At 52.9% G+C, this 20,585-nt stretch overlaps 1 long non-coding RNA gene and 1 other non-coding gene across 2 annotated transcripts in view; both read right to left on the reverse strand.

The window, feature by feature from the left end:
* Positions 1 to 3,329, reverse strand: part of LOC115942880 (uncharacterized) — an 18,232-nt gene extending 14,903 nt beyond the window's left edge. Inside the window, exon 1 of the long non-coding RNA XR_004077459.2 lies at positions 2,907 to 3,329. This is a non-coding gene — a long non-coding RNA (uncharacterized LOC115942880). The remainder of the gene's footprint in view (positions 1 to 2,906) is intronic.
* Positions 3,330 to 11,417: 8,088 nt separating this feature from the next.
* On the reverse strand, positions 11,418 to 11,489 carry TRNAT-CGU (transfer RNA threonine (anticodon CGU)). Its single transcript has one exon. It is a non-coding gene; the product is annotated as a tRNA-Thr (tRNA).
* Between the last annotated feature and the right edge of the window lie 9,096 nt (positions 11,490 to 20,585).

Consider the following 20,585-nt stretch of genomic DNA (forward strand, 5'->3'; position numbering starts at 1 on the left):
GGGGTTCAGAAAGCTCAGCTTTTGCGCAAAGGCACGGGAAGGAGACTTGGGGAAGCAGCTCAGAGGCCACTCCCAGGGACGGCCACCAGGGAAACCCTAGAGGTATTTCTAAGTATCCAAACTTCGGAGCTGCTAGGACATTGAGGGTGAAGATGAGAGGACTGGGTTCTCCCAACGCTTCCTTTGCCAATCCGATCCTGCTGGAAAAAAATGGATCTTTAATCTTTCATAGATTGGAATTTGATTTTTCTTTAAAAAAAAAAAAAAAAAGGAGCTACAAGGGCGAGGTTAATTATTCACCAGGCTGCAATCTACTTAAGAGTTGAGGGAATCCAAGTTTCCTCCCAGGAGGCAGGACCAGGAGTCCAGCTGGATTTTAAGTCTTCCGTGGTCTCCCTGGGGGTCTGGTTGAAACCCTTCCCTCCCACCAGCTTTCCACCTTGCATTTAGCTGCTTCCAGAAGAGTGCTCCAAGACATACAAGTCTGCCCATGTCAGTCACTTTCCCTACGGAGCCAAGAGGTACCCGGCTAACAGGGATGGACCCAGGGAGGAGCGGGGGTGGGGGGAGGCATCTGTTTCAGGAAACTATGAGAATTCAAAAGGGACAGAAAAATCAAAAGGCTCTCAACCAAAGCCCGATTCCTAAATACAACGGCTTAAATCAAAGCACAAATCAGCTGCTGGAGGCCTGGCCAGCCCACTGTGTAGCGATTCAATCACACTTTGCAAAGGAAAAATCCCAAGAAGGAAAAACGTAATCACTCACTTCCCCCAAAGCAATGAAGCACTAAGGCATTTCCTAAAAATCCCTAAAACCCAGGTCAGCCCTAACTATGCTGGAGGGAAAACTGCCAGCCACCTGAACCAGGCCAGGGAGGCCGGGGACACTGCCGGCTCCTTATGCTTTATTCCCAGGATTTATGTCCCCGATCCCCGTGTCCGTCCCCTCCAGGGTGGGTGCAAATCAGCCAACTCGGCCATCCCATCACTCCAGCCCAGTTCTGCGACCACGTAACATTCTGGAGATTTCCACTTCATTTAATTTAAGATACTCATCCTCAGGGCCAGGAGAGGCATGGGTTCAAAGGGAGAACTTTGTTTTCCCAACCTGGTTCAGTACTCTGAAGAAGAGACCGTTTTTCTTAAATAGGGCAAGGCCTCCAGTTGAAGGTCCCACCAGCCCGCTCCTAGACTGTTTTGCCTCAAAACTGAGAATTTGTTAAGATACTTGTGCATTTAGATACATGACCAAACAAAACTTTTCCCATAATTGTGGCATCTGTGCTTACACGAACTAAGGCATGCAGGACAAAGCTCACACTTGAAAACACACAGGCCAACTGCAGTGGCAAGGCTGTGCCCCCTCTGGACTCACGGGCCCAACCTTGCCCTCAGGGACCCCACAGCCCATGGGGCTCCCCTCCACATACCTGACCACCCCCTTCAGGCCCCCACAGGGCCACCAAAACACCGACAGAGGCTACCCTGGGTTCCTGCAAAGTCGACTCCATACTAAGCCCACAGAAGCCTGTGGAAAAACCTTCCAGATGGGGTCCCCGCACAACTTCCAGAAAGGTGGGCCAACCCGGCTGCTTTCTCCCTCACCCTCCTCCTGCTTCTAGAAAACTCTCCAGTTTTCCAAAGCCAGGTGGAAGGGGGGCCCAAGGTGCCCTGTTTTGTCAGCTTGCCCTTCACACAGTTCAGGTCACCTCACTGCGAGTTCCCAAATGTTTTTCCAAGGCCCCCGCGGCCAAGATAGCCAAAACACAATATAAACAAAAATAAACAAAAAGTTCCAACACCCAACAAACTCGAGTTTTCCGGGGCTGGTGGACTTTTTTCTTTTGGGGGGCTAGAACAAAGTGGGCAGAGGGTTTAAGAAGCATAAAACTTGAGGACTCGTGCGGTCAACATTACGTTGCATAGATCAGGGAACAAAAGAACACTCCCACAAAGACGCATCTTTGAAGAAACAGTGGTGGAACGGAGCGGCAGGGGCTAAACCCCCCACATCCCGTCCCATCTCCCCAGGGACAACTCCAGAAATCGGGTGATGCTCCCCACTTCCAAGCTCAAGGCAGCCGCCCTGGAAAGCGCAGCAGGACAAGCCCTGGTGGGCTAATGCGCGTGGGGAGCTGGGGAGCAGGAGGCTGTCTCTCCCCACTCCACGTCCGCCCGGGCGCGAACCGGTTCCACCTGAAGAACACGGACCTGACACCGACTGCACACAGTGACCGCCTTAAAGTTCTGAGCACGTTCCCACTGTTCCTGCGAAGCACAGGGATCCCTCGAATCTGCCCTGAGAGCCCGCGCCGAGCTCCCCTTGCCACCCCCGCTCCAGTGTGGTCCCGGGAGGTGGCCCCCGGCAGGGATCCACGCTCCCGCCTGGGCGCTGAGCTCCTGCCATGCCGGCCTGGAGCTTGGGAGAAGCCGCCGATCCTGGAGGCCGAGGACTGGGACTTTGTAGGCCAGTTGAACCGACACCCTCATCTCGCCCGCAAAGACCCAGCCCTCAGCTCCCCCGCGTCTCCGAGTTCGGGGTGCGGGCGCGTCCCCGACGGGCTCCCTCGGGCTGGATCTCGCCCGCTTTCCAAGGCGCTCTGCTCCGCAGAGGCCCTGGGTTTCCCCCAAGCGGCGTCCGCCAAAGAAGGCACCCGCCCCGCCCGACCTCGGCCCGCGGGCTCCGAAACCAGCCCCCGGAAGGGTTACACGACGTTCGGGGCCGCGGCTTCCAGGCCACCGCGGCGCAGGCCGAAGGACAATGCTGGGCGTGGGGGAGGTGCGGGGACCAAGCCTTCCCCGACCCCCGCACCCCCAACCGAGAGCGCTAGAGTTACACGCCCAGAAACTTCGCCACGATCCCACGCGCACCCCCGAGGCCCAGCTCCGCGCCGCCTCGGTTACCTGCGCTCAGATCCGTGGGGGCGCAGGGCCGGGGCTGAGCCGCGGGCGGGGTGCCTCCCACCGCAGGCCTTGCCTTCCCGCACCGCCGAGCCCGTGTCGCCGACGCCGGGAGTCGGGGAAGTAGCTGCGAGCCGGGCCCTGCACCCCGACGTCCCGGGTTCCCCGCGCGCGGGCCGGGCCGGGAGCCGGGGCCTCGCTCAACCTGCCCGGACCTGGGGGCCGCTGCAGCCCCCCTCCCCAAGGAGCGCGAGCCTGGCGCTGCGGGGAGAGGAGCGGGGCGGCAAGACCCCTCGAAAGTTGGGGGAGTTCCGCTCACTCGCTCGCGCGGCCCTAGCTAGCTCCACGTGCTGGTGACACATCAGGAAGGCTGAGCGCCCCGCGGCTCCCGGCGGGCGGACGCGGCCAGCGCCCGGCCGCACCGCCTCCCGGAGCCGAGCGGACGGCGCCCCGCCCCGGCCCGCCCTCCGCCCGCCCCTCGGCGGCACCTCCCCCGGCCGCGGCGCCCGCTCGGGGCTGCAGCACCGGCGCGAAGACACCGGGCCGGGGAGGGGAGGGGAGGGGGTCGGCGGTGGCCTGGGCGCCCCTCTCCCGGGCTGCCTGAGCCGCGCCGGGGGGCGAGTCCGGACGCGAGCGGCCCGACTCGACAGTTTCGAGTGCCTTCCTCCCAGTCACGCAGCCCTTCCCGCCCCCGAGCTCCAGTAATTTTCCCTTTTCCTCCTCTGACCGGCGCGTCCTCCCGCGAAGGCCGGCGCGGAGAGCCCCCTGCCGGCCACGCTGCTCCTAGGCTGCGTCCCCGCCCGGGTGGAGCTCTCCTGCGGCCGACCTCAACCTCCCCATTTGGAACCTGGAGCCATCCAGGCGCTTCCTGCGGCCTTTGGGGGCCAACCAAGATAATAAATGTAAAGCGCCAAACGCAATGGTAACCAGCAGCGTGCTTTGTTGAGATGTTAATTTTGTGTTTTCTACGCGTCCCGTCCCCCCGCCCCCCTTCCAGTTGCCTGCAGACAACCTCTTTTACTGGCTGTGCTTTCTGAAAACCTGAGCTCCTTTAGGGGGACTGTGGGGAGGAAGGGTGGTAGAGAAAAGCTGAGAGGCCCAAAGAGAGCTTTCCCATGATTGGAGAGGGGTCAGAAGTCAGTGGAATCCCCTTTGGGGGACCTGCCGACCCACGCTCTCTAGAGACGCCAGGACGTCGGGGAGTAACTGCGTGTCTCATCTGAGAGCCCTCTGGGGCGTCCTCCTCGGCCAAGATGCCCATCCTCAAGATGGCCAGAATGCTGGAGAAGCCCAAATCACCACTGAGATGGAGTCCCCCCTCCCTCCGCCCGCTTCTCTTCAGATGGAGCTGCAGTCTGATTTAATTTAAAGAAAATCATGAGACATACCTGTTTGTGGCCTCATATAAATATTGGCTATGTTCCTGTCTTCTCTTTCCTGGCCTCACCAGCCCAAAACAGGCGTTAAAACCTCACTGCGGAGGAAGTGGAGTGCTTTAGCCCACGCAGGGGAGATTCCAGAGCTGGACAGATGTGCAGGAGAGAGCAGCTCTGGGAGGGATGGAGGGCAGATGGCGGCCAGGCACAGGCAGAGGCGCCCAGTGCCGGGGCAGGGTGAGCTGCTGGCCCCAAGGGTCTGTAATCCCCATTTTGTGGGAGCCTAGGATTAGAAGGGAAGAAAGAGGAAGATGCCCAGACATTGCTGGTGATGCTGCCCATGCTAGAGGGGGGCTGGGGTTCATGCTCTGCTTTTTCTTCCCCTTTTATTGCTCTCTCTAAATCTGACAAACCCTTTGGATCTCGGAGCCTGGAGGGGCCTGGAGGAGCCGGTGCCCTGGGGGGATGAAAGGGCAGGGATGTAATGGGTTTACCCCAGCGCTGATCCCAGAGAAGGCTGCAGAAGATTAAGATTTGCTCCCTGAGCTCGAAATCCTCCTGCTACCCCCTGACCACATCAAAGTGCATGGCGGTGGGGGGCACCTAATCCCATCAATGGAATCAAAGCTGGACTAGAAAGGAGATTCTGCGAGTTGAGTTCTTGGACAGCTCACAAGACAAAGTTAGATGCTGGGCCCTGGCCTCCTCCACTGAGGGGGACATCCCCAAAAAGATCTGGAGCCAGTCCACAAGCAGACAGGGGCTGTCCTTGAGGGGGCCACGGTGGGAAGGTCAACCTCAAGGACTGGGGAACCTGGACAGTGGGCCGGGGCTGGACTGCGTCTCAGAGTTCGTCCAAGCTGTACTTTGAGCAAGGGCCTTCACCGTGACACGCCCACGTCCCCAAGCGCAGCGCTCGTGTGTGAGACCGTTTCAGGTTGAAAAAAAAAATGTGATGTGTATTTTTCAATGTCAATGTCATGAATATTGTCACAATGAGGCAAAAAATGGTTAAAGTGAGCCAGCTCACAGCCAAGTATTCAGTCTATACTATTACAGGTGGTATTCTGATATGGCCAAAACAGGGACGGTGGCATGCAAGTCAGTAAGTTAGAAAAAACCCTCCCAACCATCCTTACAGAAACACTAAGGGCAGTGGCTTTCAAACTTCCAGTCATGCCCCATGGTAGGAAATATCTATACTATATAAAGAGTCTCATGAAACAATTCTTATGCACTCAAAACAATTTTGTTATCCTATTCTGTTCCATTAAAAAAAAAAAATTGCTGCTCGCAAGCTGTTAAAATTTCTTTCACAATCCACCCATGGTTACCTCCTGCAATCTGAAAACTACCGCCTTTGAGAATGTGCCCAGATGAGAGAGCTCTCAGTGAGAAATTTCTACGTGCCGAGACCCTGTGCTTCTCCTTACTTTCTCACACTGACCCTCAGATGGGTATTATTACTGCCCACATTTTGTAGGTCTAGGGACGCTGCAGTAAGTACAGGCCTGAGACCAGCCCCTGTCCACCCAACTCCTCCCTGGTCTGGTGCACCTTCCATCATCTGCTCTGGGGAAACAGCTCAGAAAAGCCCAGCATCCAGGGGCCATTCATGCCACCTTTGCTCTTCTCCCATTGTAGTCATCCTCTCCAAGTCCGCTTGGACTTGGAGAGGTGCTTCTGCCCTTTTTGCACCCCTCCCCCACAAATGACCCCTAGGAGTCAGGTTCTTTAGCAAGCCAGCCTCAGAGCCCTTGAGGGGGGTGGGGAGGGGAGGGCGTGATGTGATGTGGACAATCTTAAGGTCCCAGGCACTCTGACAGATTCCTGTACACATCCATCTCCATGGCTGGGAGGGATCACACCGCCTTGGGGACAAAATCCTATAAAGCTGGAGACACTGACCTTGTTCTCTCCCACCCCATTCTAGATTCTTCCCTAGGTCTTCCTTGGCTGCCCTATTTTAAACTGCAGCCCCCTTCCCCATCACATCTTATTCCCCAACCTCGCTTTTTCGCCTTCCCATAGCCCTTTTGTGCCACATATTTTGCTCATTTGAGTATATATATTCTGTCTCCCTGCTGATCTTTGCCTCCAACTCCCAGAATGTAAGCTCCACAGGGGTAGGAATTTCTGTCTCTTTCATACATTACTGTGTCCCAGTGCCTGGCACATAATGCACACTCAGTAAATATTTGCCAAATGCCTTTCAGTCCTGCCTACACTGCCCTGAGAACCCAGCTTTGCTATTATTGGATGGGCCTGACTGCCCCAAACCCTCCCCAGGGGCCCCCTAGGCCTGAGCCACACAGAGGCACTCCCTCCAACACTTACTGATTTCCCCAGTCTCCTCTCAGAAGGTGACCACATCCCCCAAGGGCAGAAAGGCCAACCTTGACCGTGGCCTCCAATGCCCAAACCATGCAAGGTATTGAATATCCATCTCATGTTGCGGTATTGATTCTCTGCTGAGAACATGAATAGCAACACATAAAGCGCTGTGAAGTGGCAGGGCCGGAGGAAAAAAAAACCCAGTTTACCGAGAAACAGGGCTCGTGGAGATGAAATGACTTACCCAAGGTCACTCTGTGCTGCGTTCTTTCCGCTCAACTTCCTCCTCTGGACCATCCAGCCTATAAGATGCAACGTCCCCAGTCCTGACCGTGCTGGCTTCTTCCCAGCTTCCTGCCATCAGTCAGAAAGAGCTCTGACACAAGACACAGCATATTTTGTTCAGATGGCAAACTACACGCATTTTGTTTCCCAGCCCAGATGGCTTGGCCAGAGGGGAGAGCCCCAGAGCTCAGGAGAAAGACAGGCTGGGCATAAAATCTTTACTGCTGAGAAGCCACCCTGGGGGATCACTGGTCCTGTCAACATTTGGGGCCTGTTTCAGTTCCTCCTGCCTATGTCACCTTCGATCAGCTATTCTCTGCCCCTGGGCCTCTGTGTCATCACTTTCAGAACTGGAATGGGATTTTCTCTGTGGTTTCTCCCAGCTCGCCTATTCCTTAACTGTAGGAAAAGAAGCTGCTGACTTTTTTTTTTTAAATTATTGTTGTTGACTTTCATTCATTCCGCCAACATATAAAGAGCCCCTTTATCTATCTAGGTCACTTGAGAAGACACAACGCTTGCCCACAAGCAGCAGCAGAGGGCTAGACTCCCCAGAAAGGAGTCAATTCTTTCCAGGTGTAATAATATTTCAGCAATGCCAAAGCAGTGCTTTGACCTGGATTTGATTTTCCTGCATGATGGGGGCGGGTAGGGCAGAGGCAGATGGTCTGACACTCTGCTTGGGTTATACCGTCTAAACGTGACCTAAGGAGTGAGGCAGAGAGGGTGGGAAGTAAGGTCATACAGGGAGCCCTACTGGCTCAGAGTCCCTGCCGTCGCACCCGGGGCTCTCTGAAAGGCTTTCAGTGCTAAGTTTCAGGACAATGTTAGAGCCCTTGGTCTAGAAGAGCTAGTAGTCAGTCTCCTGGGGATTCCAACCATTGGGTCTGTGTCCCTCCCCTGCCTCTACAGCCTGAGTGGTTTGGTCAAGCCTCTGATTTTGTCCCTATGTGCTTTTCCTATGGATGGGGGTGAATATTAGGTACAGAAACTGCTTGGCTCACAGGCTGGCAAAGAGACGGCCCATCTCCTGGGTACGGGTCAAGTAATGATGGAGATGACATTTCCAAACAGATTTGTGCTCATTCTGTGGAAGAGCCTAATCTGTATTATAAAGGTAGAGCTTTCTAGAAGACCTTGAACAAATCACTTCCCTCTCTCTACTTGCTTCTGTGGCTATAAGAAGACTGGATGGTCATTTTCATTCCTATCAGTCTGTGATTCCAAATTGGTAACCTCTGTCCCCAAGAATGGGGTTGGACCCTTAGTGTTTGCTTATAAATACTCCGGTTTTGTTTCTTAATTTGCAATTTCATTTTATGTGCAAGGTTAGAGGGGCCGCGAGGGAAAGAAAAGTACCTACCCCTGCCTGGTTAGCTTCAGCCTAAATCATGGTATTTGAGTGTCAAAGATGATCGAATGAGGGCAGAAATACCCAAGACCTTGCAGTGCTCTGGTAAACTCCTATTCATCCTCCAGAGCCCAACCACAACATCACCTCTTCAGGGAAGACTTCCCCAACCCTCCAAATAGGGACCTCTCTTATGCCGGGGCTCCATCTCTGTACCAGGTGCTAAAAACCCAGATATGAGTGAGACACTGTCCCAGCCCTAAGGGGCCTCCCAGCCATGGTGTGAGATATACAGAGAGGTCCCAGACAAGAAGCTGAGTCACCCATTACCTGGGGGAATCAGAGGTTTCTCAGAGGAGGTGATACTTGAGTGTTGTCAAAGAGCTGGAACCTGACTCTAACCCAGTGTCCGATGTCGCTGCTAATTTGCAGGACATACCAAGGACAGAGGAGCTTGGTTAACTGCACCAAAAGTTTGCAGTTAGCAAAGTCCAGACTATGGGAAACCCTACAGGTCAAACAGACCAGCGTCTCCACTGATACACTGCAAAGAAATGAAAGGAAAGGAAGATAATACTAGTGATTCAAAAGAAAAAAGAGCCTAAAAGATATACCAATTTTAAAGATGAACAAAGTTAAACTATAGGGTATAAAGATGCACAACTAGGTGACACGTAAAAATGCAAGGAAGGGATTACAAGAAGGGAGTATGGTGACCTCTGGCTCTGGGGGGCTGTGATTGAGGGGGGGCACATAAAAGAGGTTTCTGGGGTACCTGACAAAGTTCTCTGACCTGAGTAGTATTCTTCTTATAATTCATCAAGACATTGACCCGATGTGTGCAGCTTTTGAATCTGTGTTTTATTGTACAATAAAAGATTTAAAAATATATCTCTCTAGGCTGGAATATTGGATTCAAACCGACAGCAGGAGGCAAAATAGATATATATGCCAAATTCTGCTTTTAAGTTAAATAATATTCATATATGGGAAGGAAGAGGCCTGACCTCAAGTAGTATATACTTTTTAAAATATCCTGGAGGTTTTAGCTGCCCACAAATGGCCGTCTCAAAGTGGAGAGCCAGAGGTCCTGTGTTCTGTTCTAGACCCTGGGGGGAGCATATAGGGAGGAGGTCTGAGCAAGGGGAAACTGGCAGTCAGTGAAACTATCTCTGGACAAGTCTCTTCAGCGCTGCTTGTCACAATTAAAGAAGGGGACAGACTACAGTATATCAGGAATGGGGGCTTTTGCAGCTCTCGTCCTGCCCATCGGGGGGACTGACTGTAACTCTCTGGATGGGCGAGCCAGAGTCAGATCGATCTCCTCATGAGGTCATGATGACCAGGCCCACCGTGAAAGGGACTACTATTGTCCACCACCTTGGCAGCCATGAGAAAAATGGGTGGGACAGCTTGAGGTCCCCTTGCTTCTCTCCAAGGTCTGGGCTCTGAGGCAGAAACTGTATTTCAGGCCACAAGGTATTTAGGAAACATCTCTTTCAACTTTCCAATTTTGCAACTAAGGAAGTTGAAGTCCAGGGTATGTCAGTGATTTAATGGAGGTCATGCCATGAACTCAACATAGGTATCTCTTTCTGCCTGGGCCCTCACTCTTTAAGCCAATGACCCACCCGCAGCCTACAGAGGTGAGTGTAGATACCCGTCGGCCTTTGAGGTAACCTCAAGACCTCTGTTCCCATGCTCACCCTGGTACTTGGATCTGCCCTTCCTTCACTTCCATCTCCCCTCACCCACCTTAACCTGGGATCCACACTTGACCCTTATTTCTGGCCCTTTACCTTTGGGGGCCCATGTTTCCTCCAACATCTGTATGTTGATCTCCTCTGTACCTTGACCCTCTTTTATTGATTTCAGCTTGGTTCATCACCGACCCCTGCAAGGGTGAAATTCTCCACTCCAGCTACTACAGAAAACCCAATGTCTAACCTTGGAGTTTCTTCTCATCAGGAATCCAATATAAGTAATAAGATTCAAGGCAACATCCAGTAGTTTGGGACCTTTCCTCTTCCTATTTCTGAATATCTGCAATCTGTCTCCATTTGCATTTACTAACAATTCCATGATAACACAAGAGTCCCTAGCTCAGCATTTCCTTCAAAAGCCAAGAGCATTTCTTCCATTTATTGGCATCTTAGGGAAATGATCAATATATTTCCCTGCTCCCTGAGCCCCACATCCTGTCTTCTGGTAACTCTAGACATTACCTCAGAGAGTCTGCTGACATTCAATCCACCTGAAGCTCCCCCATGGTCAACTGTGCAGTGGGGCCTCTGGAAAGGTAATGTGATTTGGGGTCACAATAATAGAAGTATGGGATGCAGAATGAGGGAGGCGAAGTTCCATTTCATGAAACTATCTCTGGAGTAGTATTTTCAGTGCTGAGGATCACAATTAAAGAAGGGGACAGACAGACTAGAGTGATTCAGGAATGAGAGGCCCTCAACATCATGTCATATTAAGTTGGGTTGTTTATCCTAGAGATGACTTGGGAGTGTCATAACGGCTAGGGGCCAGATTGAAAGGATCACACAGGTAGGCATCAGACTCAAACTGTCAGCTCACAAGGAGTGCTGGGAAAGGCCTAAGCGCCCACCAATTGAGCGATGTGTTGGCTTTCTACACAAGAATGCAGGCAGCGAGCACAGGTGGATAACTCCCCTTTCAAGGAACACACAGAAACCAGAAAACACCGCTGGGCTCCAGAAATTCCAACATCCTTTCTGGAAAGTTCTCCCACCCTTAAGACACGCAAACCCAGCGACACGGGACCGCCCCTACCCCGCTGGCGACATCAGTGCCTAGCGTGGGCCCTTCCCCTGGGGTCTCGGTGTCCCCACCGGTATCACAGGCATCCCAGAAGAGCCTCGGCCAGTGTAGTGTGGCAGGGCGAGTGGGGCGGCGGGGTGGGGGGCGAAATGCCAGTCCTGCCAGCGAGGCACGGCGTAGCGGGGACCGAGCAAGTCCACGAGCGGTCCGGTGAGCCCCGGCGCTCTGGCCCGGCCTGCGCCCGTGACTGCGCAGCCTGGGGGGAGGGGAGGGACCGAGGACGCCCGAACAGAAGCCGAAAAGTAAAAAATGCCACGCAGTTAAGGGACGGCGCACGTGGGGGCAAAGCAACCCCACCGCCAGCTCCCAACCTCAAGCCCCAGGCACGGACGGGGTTCGAACCCGCGATCTTCGGTTTACGAGACCGACGCCTTACCACTTGGCCACCGCGCCTGACAGCCGAGCGAGCGCTGGAAGCTCTCAGTGGAGGGTAGGCGGCGCCGGCGCGGGAAGGGCGGCGCCCCGCCTCCGGCCCCGCCCGCCCGCTCGCTCGCCCCTCCAGACCCGCCTGCCGAAGCCCCCACGCCGCCCGACGCTCGGGCCCGGCTCAGGGCCGGGGCCGGGCGCCCGCTTCCTGCCTGAGACGGGACCCGAACTCGCGGCTCGCCGGCTCGGCCCCGCCCTCCTCCCGCGTATTCGGGAGAGCCCGGGCAGAGGCCGCCGGGGATTCGCTGGGGGCGGCGGCGGCGGCGGGGCCGGGAGACCAGACGAAGAAAAAACCCTATCGGCGCCTGCTACGACGCGAGCGGAGGCGGAGACCGCGGCAGCGAGCGAGCCAGGGCCGGCCACGCGCCGCCGTGTGACCTTGGCCCGGTCTTTTCCGTGTGGTCTGGTCTGCAGGCTACGCAGGCAGCGACGGGGGTTCGGGCCAAGCCCACCGGGAGCCGAGGGGGCGAGAAGGACGGTGCAGGCATGGACGGGACTGGCCTTGGAGAAACGTGCAGGGAGCCGGGAGGGACGAGGGCCTGCTCCTGGGGGCGCGGGGAGAGGACCGTCCCTCGCTGACCCCGCGGGAGCGGCGGCCTGCATAAGGAAAACCTTCCCTGGCTTGTTCACGCTCCGCCCTTGCCCTTCCACCCCGGGCACGGGAGACTCCCCGTAAATATCTGTAGACGAGATGGCCTTGCCCAGGAGGAACCGGCGGGGGCGCGCCAGGATATGCCCCCAGGGATGTTCGCGGCGACAGTGCCAGTGGGAGTGAACACCGAGAGGCCACCTGGATGGAGGAAGCTGATGGTCTGTCCGTGCCGTGGAACAGTGGGTCACTTATTAAAAGGAATGATCTAGATTCAAAGGAATGATGGTCAGCGTAGGTAGTGCGCAAAAGCACATGTGATTTTAAAAAGCAGGAAAAGCAGGATATAGGACAATACAAACCATTTATTAAAGGGAAAGACGTGCAAAGTAGGTAAGCGTAAAATATAAAGGAGACTGGCTGGGGATAGGGGACAAAAGGAACTTTGTTGGTAATGTCTGGTTTCTGTTCTGTGAAAGGCAAGAAGCTGAAATGGTGAGAATACGGGTGATTATGATGTTGTATACTTTATTGTAGATCCTGCATTTTGTTTAAAAAAAATTTTTTTAAAGGAATTAGGTCCCTCTGTCCTCGTTTGGCCTGTGGCCACAGCGTCTGTTCCAGGAGAGGTGGGTAGAAGAGCCCTTTCCCCAGGGCAGGACGTGGCCAACTGCTGGCCTCCAGCCCTCCTTCCTGCAGGCCAGCGCCCCGACTGGGGGTGGGGGGCAGGACACAAATCAGACCAATGGCACCATTGCTCACCCCGCCACCGCCAAAGTCATTATTGCTTATTTATAGAACTTTTAAAGAAGTATAGATTGTGGAGATTTGGGGAAACCTAGGAAAGCTGTTTTTGTGTGTGCTAAAAAACATACAGTTTGGGTGCCTGGGTGGCTCAGTTGGTTAAGCGACTGCCTTCCGCTCAGGTCATGATCCCGGAATCCTGGGATCGAGTCTCACATCGGGCTCCCGGCTCAGCGGGGAGCCTGCTTCTCCCTCTGACCCTCTCCCCTCTCATGCTGTTTCTCTCTAATAAATAAAATCTTTTTTAAAAAGTTGAAAAAAAACATACAATTTACCATCTTGACCGTTTAAAAATGCAGTGTCTACTCTCTGGACGTGGTTGTGCAACAAATGGAAGTTTTATGGAAACTCTACCCACTGAACAGTAAGGGACTCCCCTTCCCAGCCTCTGCCCAGCCCCTGGCAACCACCGTTCTACTCAGAGTTGGGCTGCTCAGGGTAGCAGGGGGAGTCCTACCGTATTTGTCTTCTTGTTCCTGGCTTATTTCACTTAGCATAATGTGCTAAAGATTCACCCATGTTGTCACATGACATGATTTCCTTTTTTTTAAAGCTCAATAGGTCATTGTATTTTTTTAATCCATTCATCCCTCAACGAACATGTAGTTTATTTCGACCTCTTTGCTATTGTGAATTGTGCTGCAGTGAACACGGGTATGGAAATAGGTCTTCAATTTTTTTGGGTATGTAACCCAGAAGTGGGATTGCTGGATCCTATGGTAATTTTAGTTTTTCCAAGGAACCTCCATACTGTTTTCCATAGTGGCTGCACATTGTTACATTCCCACCAATGGTACACAAAGGGTTCAAATTTCTTCACATCTGTGCCAGCACTTTTTTTTTTTATACTCATCATCCTAATGGGTATGAGGTAGTGTCTCATTATGGTCGGATTTGCATTTTCCTGATTGTGATGTTGAGCATATTTTCATGTAGCTTGTTGCCCATTTGCGTATCTTCTTTGAAGAAATGTCTATTTAAGTCCTTTGCCAATTTTTTATTCTGGTTATATTTTTTAAATGATGGGTTGTAGGAGTTCTTTCTGATATCCTAGATATTAACCTATCAGATATATGGTTGACTAATACTTTCTCCCATTCTGTAGGTTGATTTTTCACTCTGTTGATTGTTAATGGTGCAGAAGTTTTAAGTCTGGTGTAGTCATTCCCATTTGTCCATTTTTGTTTTTGTTTTCTGTGCGTTTGGTATCAAATCCGAGAAGTCATTGACAAATCCGATGTCATGAAGCTTTTCCCCTATTTTTTTTTCCAAGAGCTATATCAATTCAGGTCATATGTTTAGGTCTTTAATCCATTTTGAGTTAATTTTTGTATGTGGTATAAGGTAAGCATCCAACTTCATTGTGTGTATAGAACACACTGTAATTTACTTATTCTCAGGTACAGGTTTTTTTCTCACATTTTAACAAATTACAAATTAGGATGACAACTGATTAGTTGATGGAGTCTTATAATTAATTGGTAGTACTTTTTCCTTTTAATGGCACATAAAATAGCTTTTTAATTGGTGAATTTGATGAAATTGAGTATATAGAACACAGAAGAGACAGATTCCTATTTTCACATTTGTATATTTCATGGTGTCCTGATTTTTCGCACTTACCATTGTAGGATGAGCATTTCCCACATCCTTAGAAGTGGAGCATTTCATCGGCTGTAACCTGTACTAGTCTGGTGCAGGATGTTGATCGTGAGGGAAGCTCTGCATGGGGGTGGGGGTAATATGGGAATTCTCACTCACTTTTGCCGTGGACCTAAAACTGCTCTAAAAAGTAAAGTTTTTCTTATAAAAGCACCTTAAAAAAAAAAAACCTAAGAAAAAAAATAGATAAGTTATATTCTTTTTTTTTTTTAAGATTTTATTTATTTGCGAGAGAGAACGAGAGACAGAGAGCATGAGAGGGAGGAGGGTCAGAGGGAGAAGCAGACTCCCTGCCGAGCAGGGAGCCCGATGTGGGACTCGATCCCGGGAGTCCAGGATCATGACCTGAGCCGAAGGCAGTCGCCCAACCAACTGAGCCACCCAGGCGCCCCGATAAGTTATATTCTTTGCTCTCTGACCCCCTACTCTGAGTCACAGCCAACCCTGGGTGCACTGGGGTTGCTCCTTGGTGGGGTCACTGTGGGTCTGTCCAGGTCCACTCCTTAGCTGGCAGGCCTAGGAGCCTGGTTTTGTCTCCTTCCAGGAGCGAGCAGCTGTAAGGACATGGTCTAACTTCTGTTTTCTAAACGTATGTACCATTTTTAATATTGAGCTTTTGCATTGGCAATGATGCTGTGAAACTCAACCAAAAGGTTGAGAGCTGGTTCCAGAACACAGAGCTCCTAAGCTGCAAAGATCAGGCCATCCCCACCTCCATGTAGCACCATAGTGAGAGCATCCCATCATTCATTCCTTTAACAAATCCTCACTGAGCACCAACTATGTGCTAGACCCTGTTCTCGGTGCTGGAGCTATAGCAGGAACTAAGCAGCACAGCCCCCTGCCCTCATGAAGCTTCCATTCTTAAATAAGCAAACCATATACTGTATCAGATGGTGATAAGTACTAGGGAGAAAAATCAACAGGGAAGAAGGATAGGACGTTCTGGAGGTGGGAGGGAGGGTTGTTAAAGAGACAGGCATGGTAGATTAAATGAAGCCCCCCATTCTTTGCTGCTTTCCCTTTCCAGAGGCAGAGTCTACCCCCCACCCCCTTTGGACATGGACGGGCCATCTGGCTTCTCTTGATTAGTAGTAGAATGTGGCAAAAGTGATGTTGAGTAAATACCCAAGCTTGGGTCTCAGGAGACCTTGCAGCTTCTTCCTGTGATATCTTAGAGCCCTGTCCCGAGCCCACCGTGTAAGGAAGGCAGTCTAGCTGATGGGGGATGAGAGGCCATGACGGGTCTCCCAGCTGAAAGCCAGCACCACCTGCTACAACATCAGTGTGGCCATCTTGAACCTTCCAGCCCAGCTGACCCTTTAGCTGAATGCAGCTCTGTGGGTGACTCGTGGGTGAGTCCAGGCACACCCAGCAGAGGAACTGCCACCCGACCCACAAAATGGTGAAAATAACGAATGGCTCCTGTTGCAAGACACCACGTTTTGAGGGTGGGTTGTTACCTAGCAATAAGAGCTCATTGATATAGCAGGTTACAGACAACTAGGGTTGTGGCTTCTAGGTTTGTGGGCTGGTGGTTATTTGCATGGAGGAGTTAAAACTTGCAAGATGCTGGATGAATGTGGGAGGGGCCGTACCCAGTGTCCCCTCAGTCATCAGTTAACCTCAGTTTCCTTAGCTACAAAATGGGAGAATTGGTTAGCTCTTAGCCACAGCCCCGTGTTAATTAAAATTTGAACACCTTCTCCATTATTCACTGCTAAAGTTAGCAGGGGGGTGAGACACCACTTGACCTTCTTTCCCTCATAGCAACCTGACACTCTTCCCCTTGGTCAGGTTTCCTGGTCCCTTTGCCAGCATGAAAGCTCTAAATTTAAGGCTGCCGTTAATAGGAGGAAAAAAAAAAAAATCAACGTGACTTGAAACCTTTTGAGTAGAAGGCCACACCTGTAGACATTTAAGTTAAGGCTACTCTTAACTTAGTTAAGTTAGTTAGTTAGTTAGTTAGTTAACTTAGGGTTAGTGTGGTTTGGTCTTTTCCTCTCTCTTCTCCTTCTCGGTGGTTAGTTCAATTCCCTTTCCCTGACTCCTCCACTTGCTTGTGGAACATTCACTCTTAACAAGATGGTTCAAGGCAGCTGTGGACTTTAAAGGAGCCAGGAGGGGTCACAGGTGGGTCACAGGCTGAAAAAAAATCAGGCCACCTCAGAAGCCCCCAAACAAGGCAGGAGCCTTAGTGAGCCCCACCACTAGGCAGCTCCAGCCCTAGGGACTCGTCCTTTCCTTAAAGGTGAGCCTGCTCTCATGGACACTCCGGCTTCTCCATGGGGCTCCTGCACAGTTAGAGATCCGCCTGGAGGAGATCAGAGGACTGACAGACCCAGTCATTCCCCAAGATGCTTAGGTGGATTCCTTTTGGGGGGATGGATCTTGTGAGAGTGGGCCTGATAGAGCCAACTCCCGAGGACCTGCTGTTTCGTGCATCATTGCTGTGTGACCAACTACCTCAACACATAGAGGCTGAAAACAAGACCCTTTTCAGGTTCTGGGGGTTGGCCAGGCAGTTGTGCTTCATCTATTGTTGGCTCAGGTGTTGGGATGGCTGGTAGGCCCACCGTGGCCTCCCTCCCATGACCGACACTTACCTGGAACCTCCATTTAGTGTGGGGCTGCTTGGGCTTCCTCATAGCATGGCCTCCAAGAGGGTGCAGCTCGAGAGGAAGGAGACATGTTTCCTTGTGGCCTCGTAGGGCTAGAGCTGAGAAGTCCCAGGTGATCACTTCTGCCACAAATGATGCATGTTTACACCCTATTGATCACAGTAGTCACAGGGCCAGCCCAAATTTGGGAGGAGGGGATAATCGACTCCACCTTTCAACAGGGGAGAGGCCTGCATGCAACGCAGGGAGGGAGTAAATCAATGGTGGCTATCTTTGGAGCCTTTACCACCCCTATCATTCCCGACTGTGACTTTGAGTATAAACACTGATTGGTGCTCAGCCCTGGGGCTGGATCCTGCAGAGGACGCAGAGATCTAGGAGGTGGATGTCCTTTGTCTCCACCCCAACCTCAAAACAGTTTGGACTAGATGCTCTCCCCTCTCCTTCTGGCCCTGACTGCCTCCAGAATTGACATTCAAAACATTCCTCTCCCCTCACCCCACCCCCCCAAACACACTCCCACCCACAACTGCAGGCCAGAGTACTGAGGCCTGGCCCAGACACTGTCAGGGACCAGCAGATGCCAGCTCTTGGTCTGGGGGTAGCCTGCTGGACTGGATAAGCTGGGAAGGCTGAGTGGGGGCAGAGGGGCCAGTGGGGCTAGAATGCAGGGGAGGAGGATCTCACAGGCTACCCTGGGCTTAGTGCCATCAAACAGGCTGGAGAAAGTGAGCTCAGGCTCCAGCACCTTCGCCCTCTGGGTTTGGGCCTTTTAGGAACTCTAGCATTTTTTTTTTTTTTTTAACCCAGCGATCACATCAACGTCATGGAGCCCAAATCAGAACCCAACAGCAAAGAGCTTGGAGTGAAAGCCAGGGCCACACCAGGGATGGTGGGGGAGTGAGGGGAAATTCCTGCAGCCCAAGTCCAGCCATTGGGTTAGTTCCTGGAAGGACTGGTTTGAAGCCGGCTCTGGACTTTCCGGCCCTAGAGGCCATAACCTTGCCCTAGGGGGCTTGCAGCATCGTGACCCTCAGCCCACTTGTAAGGCAGGGCCCGGCTAGCCCAGCTGAGCCGCAGGGAAACAACCATCCTTCTGTACCCAAGCTCCCACGGCGCTCTTCACAGCCCCTCTGCTCACGGAGAGCTGGCCCCTCCTCCAGGGCTCGGCAAGTGTCCTCCGTTCTCCCTGAAGCCTTTCCATCCTGGAAGCGACGCCTCCCTGCTCTGAGCAACTCACTCCCCGGGCTAGTCAGTGGAGTCCCACTTTGGGATGACTCTTCCCCTTACCAGCTGCCTGGGTGTGAACCCCGGGTGACTTGAGGCGAGTTAGGTCACCTGTGGTGGCTCAGTTTCCTCATCTGTAAAATGGGGATAACACTACCACCCACCTAGTGGTGGTTGTGAGGATCACAGGACCCAGTGCGCACCAATCACTTGGCACATTGCCTGGCACGCGGTAAGCCCTACGAGCACGGAAGCCAATAAGAACTACCTCGCCATTGCCTCGTGCGGGCCACGCACTGCATCAGGCACAGTGACAGGGGAGGGATGATGCCAACTCCCGCTTCCCCAGGGCTGGGAAATCGGAGGGCCGCGCCACCGCTGGCGGGCTGGCCTGAGCCAACGAAAACCGGCCTCATCCTGCAGCGAGCGCCTCCTGCTGGCCACAGGTCTCTGGGCCGCCAGCAGGGGCTGGCGCCGCACCTGTCGCCCCGGAGGGCCCCGGGCGGGCGTGAAAGTGAGGGGCTGCGGGAGTGGCTTTGCCCACCTTTGCGCGTAGCTTAGTCATTTTCTGGAGACGGGTTGGCTGGAGTAGACCCTCCCGGCAAAGCTGTGAGAAGCCTGGCTCCCTTACCCAGATGACCACTGACATCTGGCAATTCCAACTCCTCATCCCACTCAGCAAACAGATAACCCAGGTCTTACCTGAGTCCAGGCTGCCTTCATCTCTCTCTTCGTCTCTCAGTCTGCTGCCTAGTCCTGCCGCCGCCACCCTCTGAGACTGGGCTCTGAGCAGGCCACTCCCTGGCTTAAGATCCTTCTGCTCTCCCTCCCCCCGCTAAGCCTCTTCACCTTTTGTTCCCTCCCCATGTCCTCCCCAGTCTCCCTCACCTGGCCTTCTCCTCCTCCTCCAGGCCTCAGTTGACTCCTCAAATGATCTGTGGGGGGATTACATACTGGTGACCCTCACACCTGCCTACACACTAGAATCAACCGGGGCACTTTGGAAAAACCCTAGTGTCCAGCGCACCCCTTACCACCTGAATCCAACTCGCTGGGCTGGGGCCTATATCCGTGGGGTTTTCAACTACCCCCAGATTATTCAAATATGCAGCCAGGATCGAGAACCTCCCATTCTCACGTGCTGGAGGCACTCTGTGCCCTGAGGGTGAGGAGCAGAGCTCTTTCGCTCAGGGTCAAAGCTCCGCACCTAGCCCTACAGCGTGTATCTATTAGGTGCTGATGAAACAATTGTTTCTGGCCAGGCTCTGCACTGCCTCACCAGCCCCACCTCCCAGCTGAAAGGGTGTGCTTTCTTCCCGCCTCTCCCACATGTGGTTCCTGGGTCCTACAGTCCCCCAGGGGTCCTCTGCAATACCCCTTCCTCGGGGAAGCTGTCCCTGATCCCCAACTGACCTCAATTCCCTTGCCCCCGCTCTTGCAGCGCCCCCCCCCCGGACTTTCCCAAGTGCAGCTCATCACCTGGGGGTCAGCTGTGGCTCCCCTTTCCCCAGGAGGACATAAGCCTCTGCTGTCTTTTCTGTACATAAATTGGTTGGTTGAGTGATTTCAGACCCAGATATTTTTTACCTCTTCAGGAGACTTTGGCCTGGGCCCAGACCACTCTAAAAGGCTCTAAATGGGGGTACCTTGGAGGCTCAGCTGGTTGGGCATCTGCCTCCGGCTCAGGTCCTAATCTCCAGGTCCTGGGATTGAGCCCCATGTCGGGCTCCCTGCTTAGCGGAGAGTCTGCTTCTCCCTCTGCCTCTGCCCCTCCCCCTTGCTCGTGCTCTCTTTCAAATGAATAAATAAAATCTTAAAAAGAAAAATTTTTTAAAAGGCTCTAAATGTGAGGACCTAGTGAGTTTGGGATCTGACAACGAGCCCTTTGCAGGAACTGTGTGACCTCTAGGGGGCGCAGGGATGATGTCTGAAATACTCAGGAACGGTTCTCCAGGACAGCCTAGCAAGGAATGTACCTGTGTGGAGGGCACGACCTGTATACCCAGCAGTGCTTGCTTTCACCTTTCTCCAGAATAGCAAATAGAGTTGAATTGCATCCCCCTAAAAAGATGTGGATGTCCTAAGCCCTGGTACCTGTGAATGTAGCCTTATTAGGAAATAGGGTGTTTACAGATACAAGCAAGTCAAGATGAATGAGAT

Source organism: Leptonychotes weddellii, chromosome 15, assembly GCF_054177405.1.
Source record: "Leptonychotes weddellii isolate Sample4059 chromosome 15, ASM5417740v2, whole genome shotgun sequence".
NCBI lineage: Eukaryota > Metazoa > Chordata > Mammalia > Carnivora > Phocidae > Leptonychotes > Leptonychotes weddellii.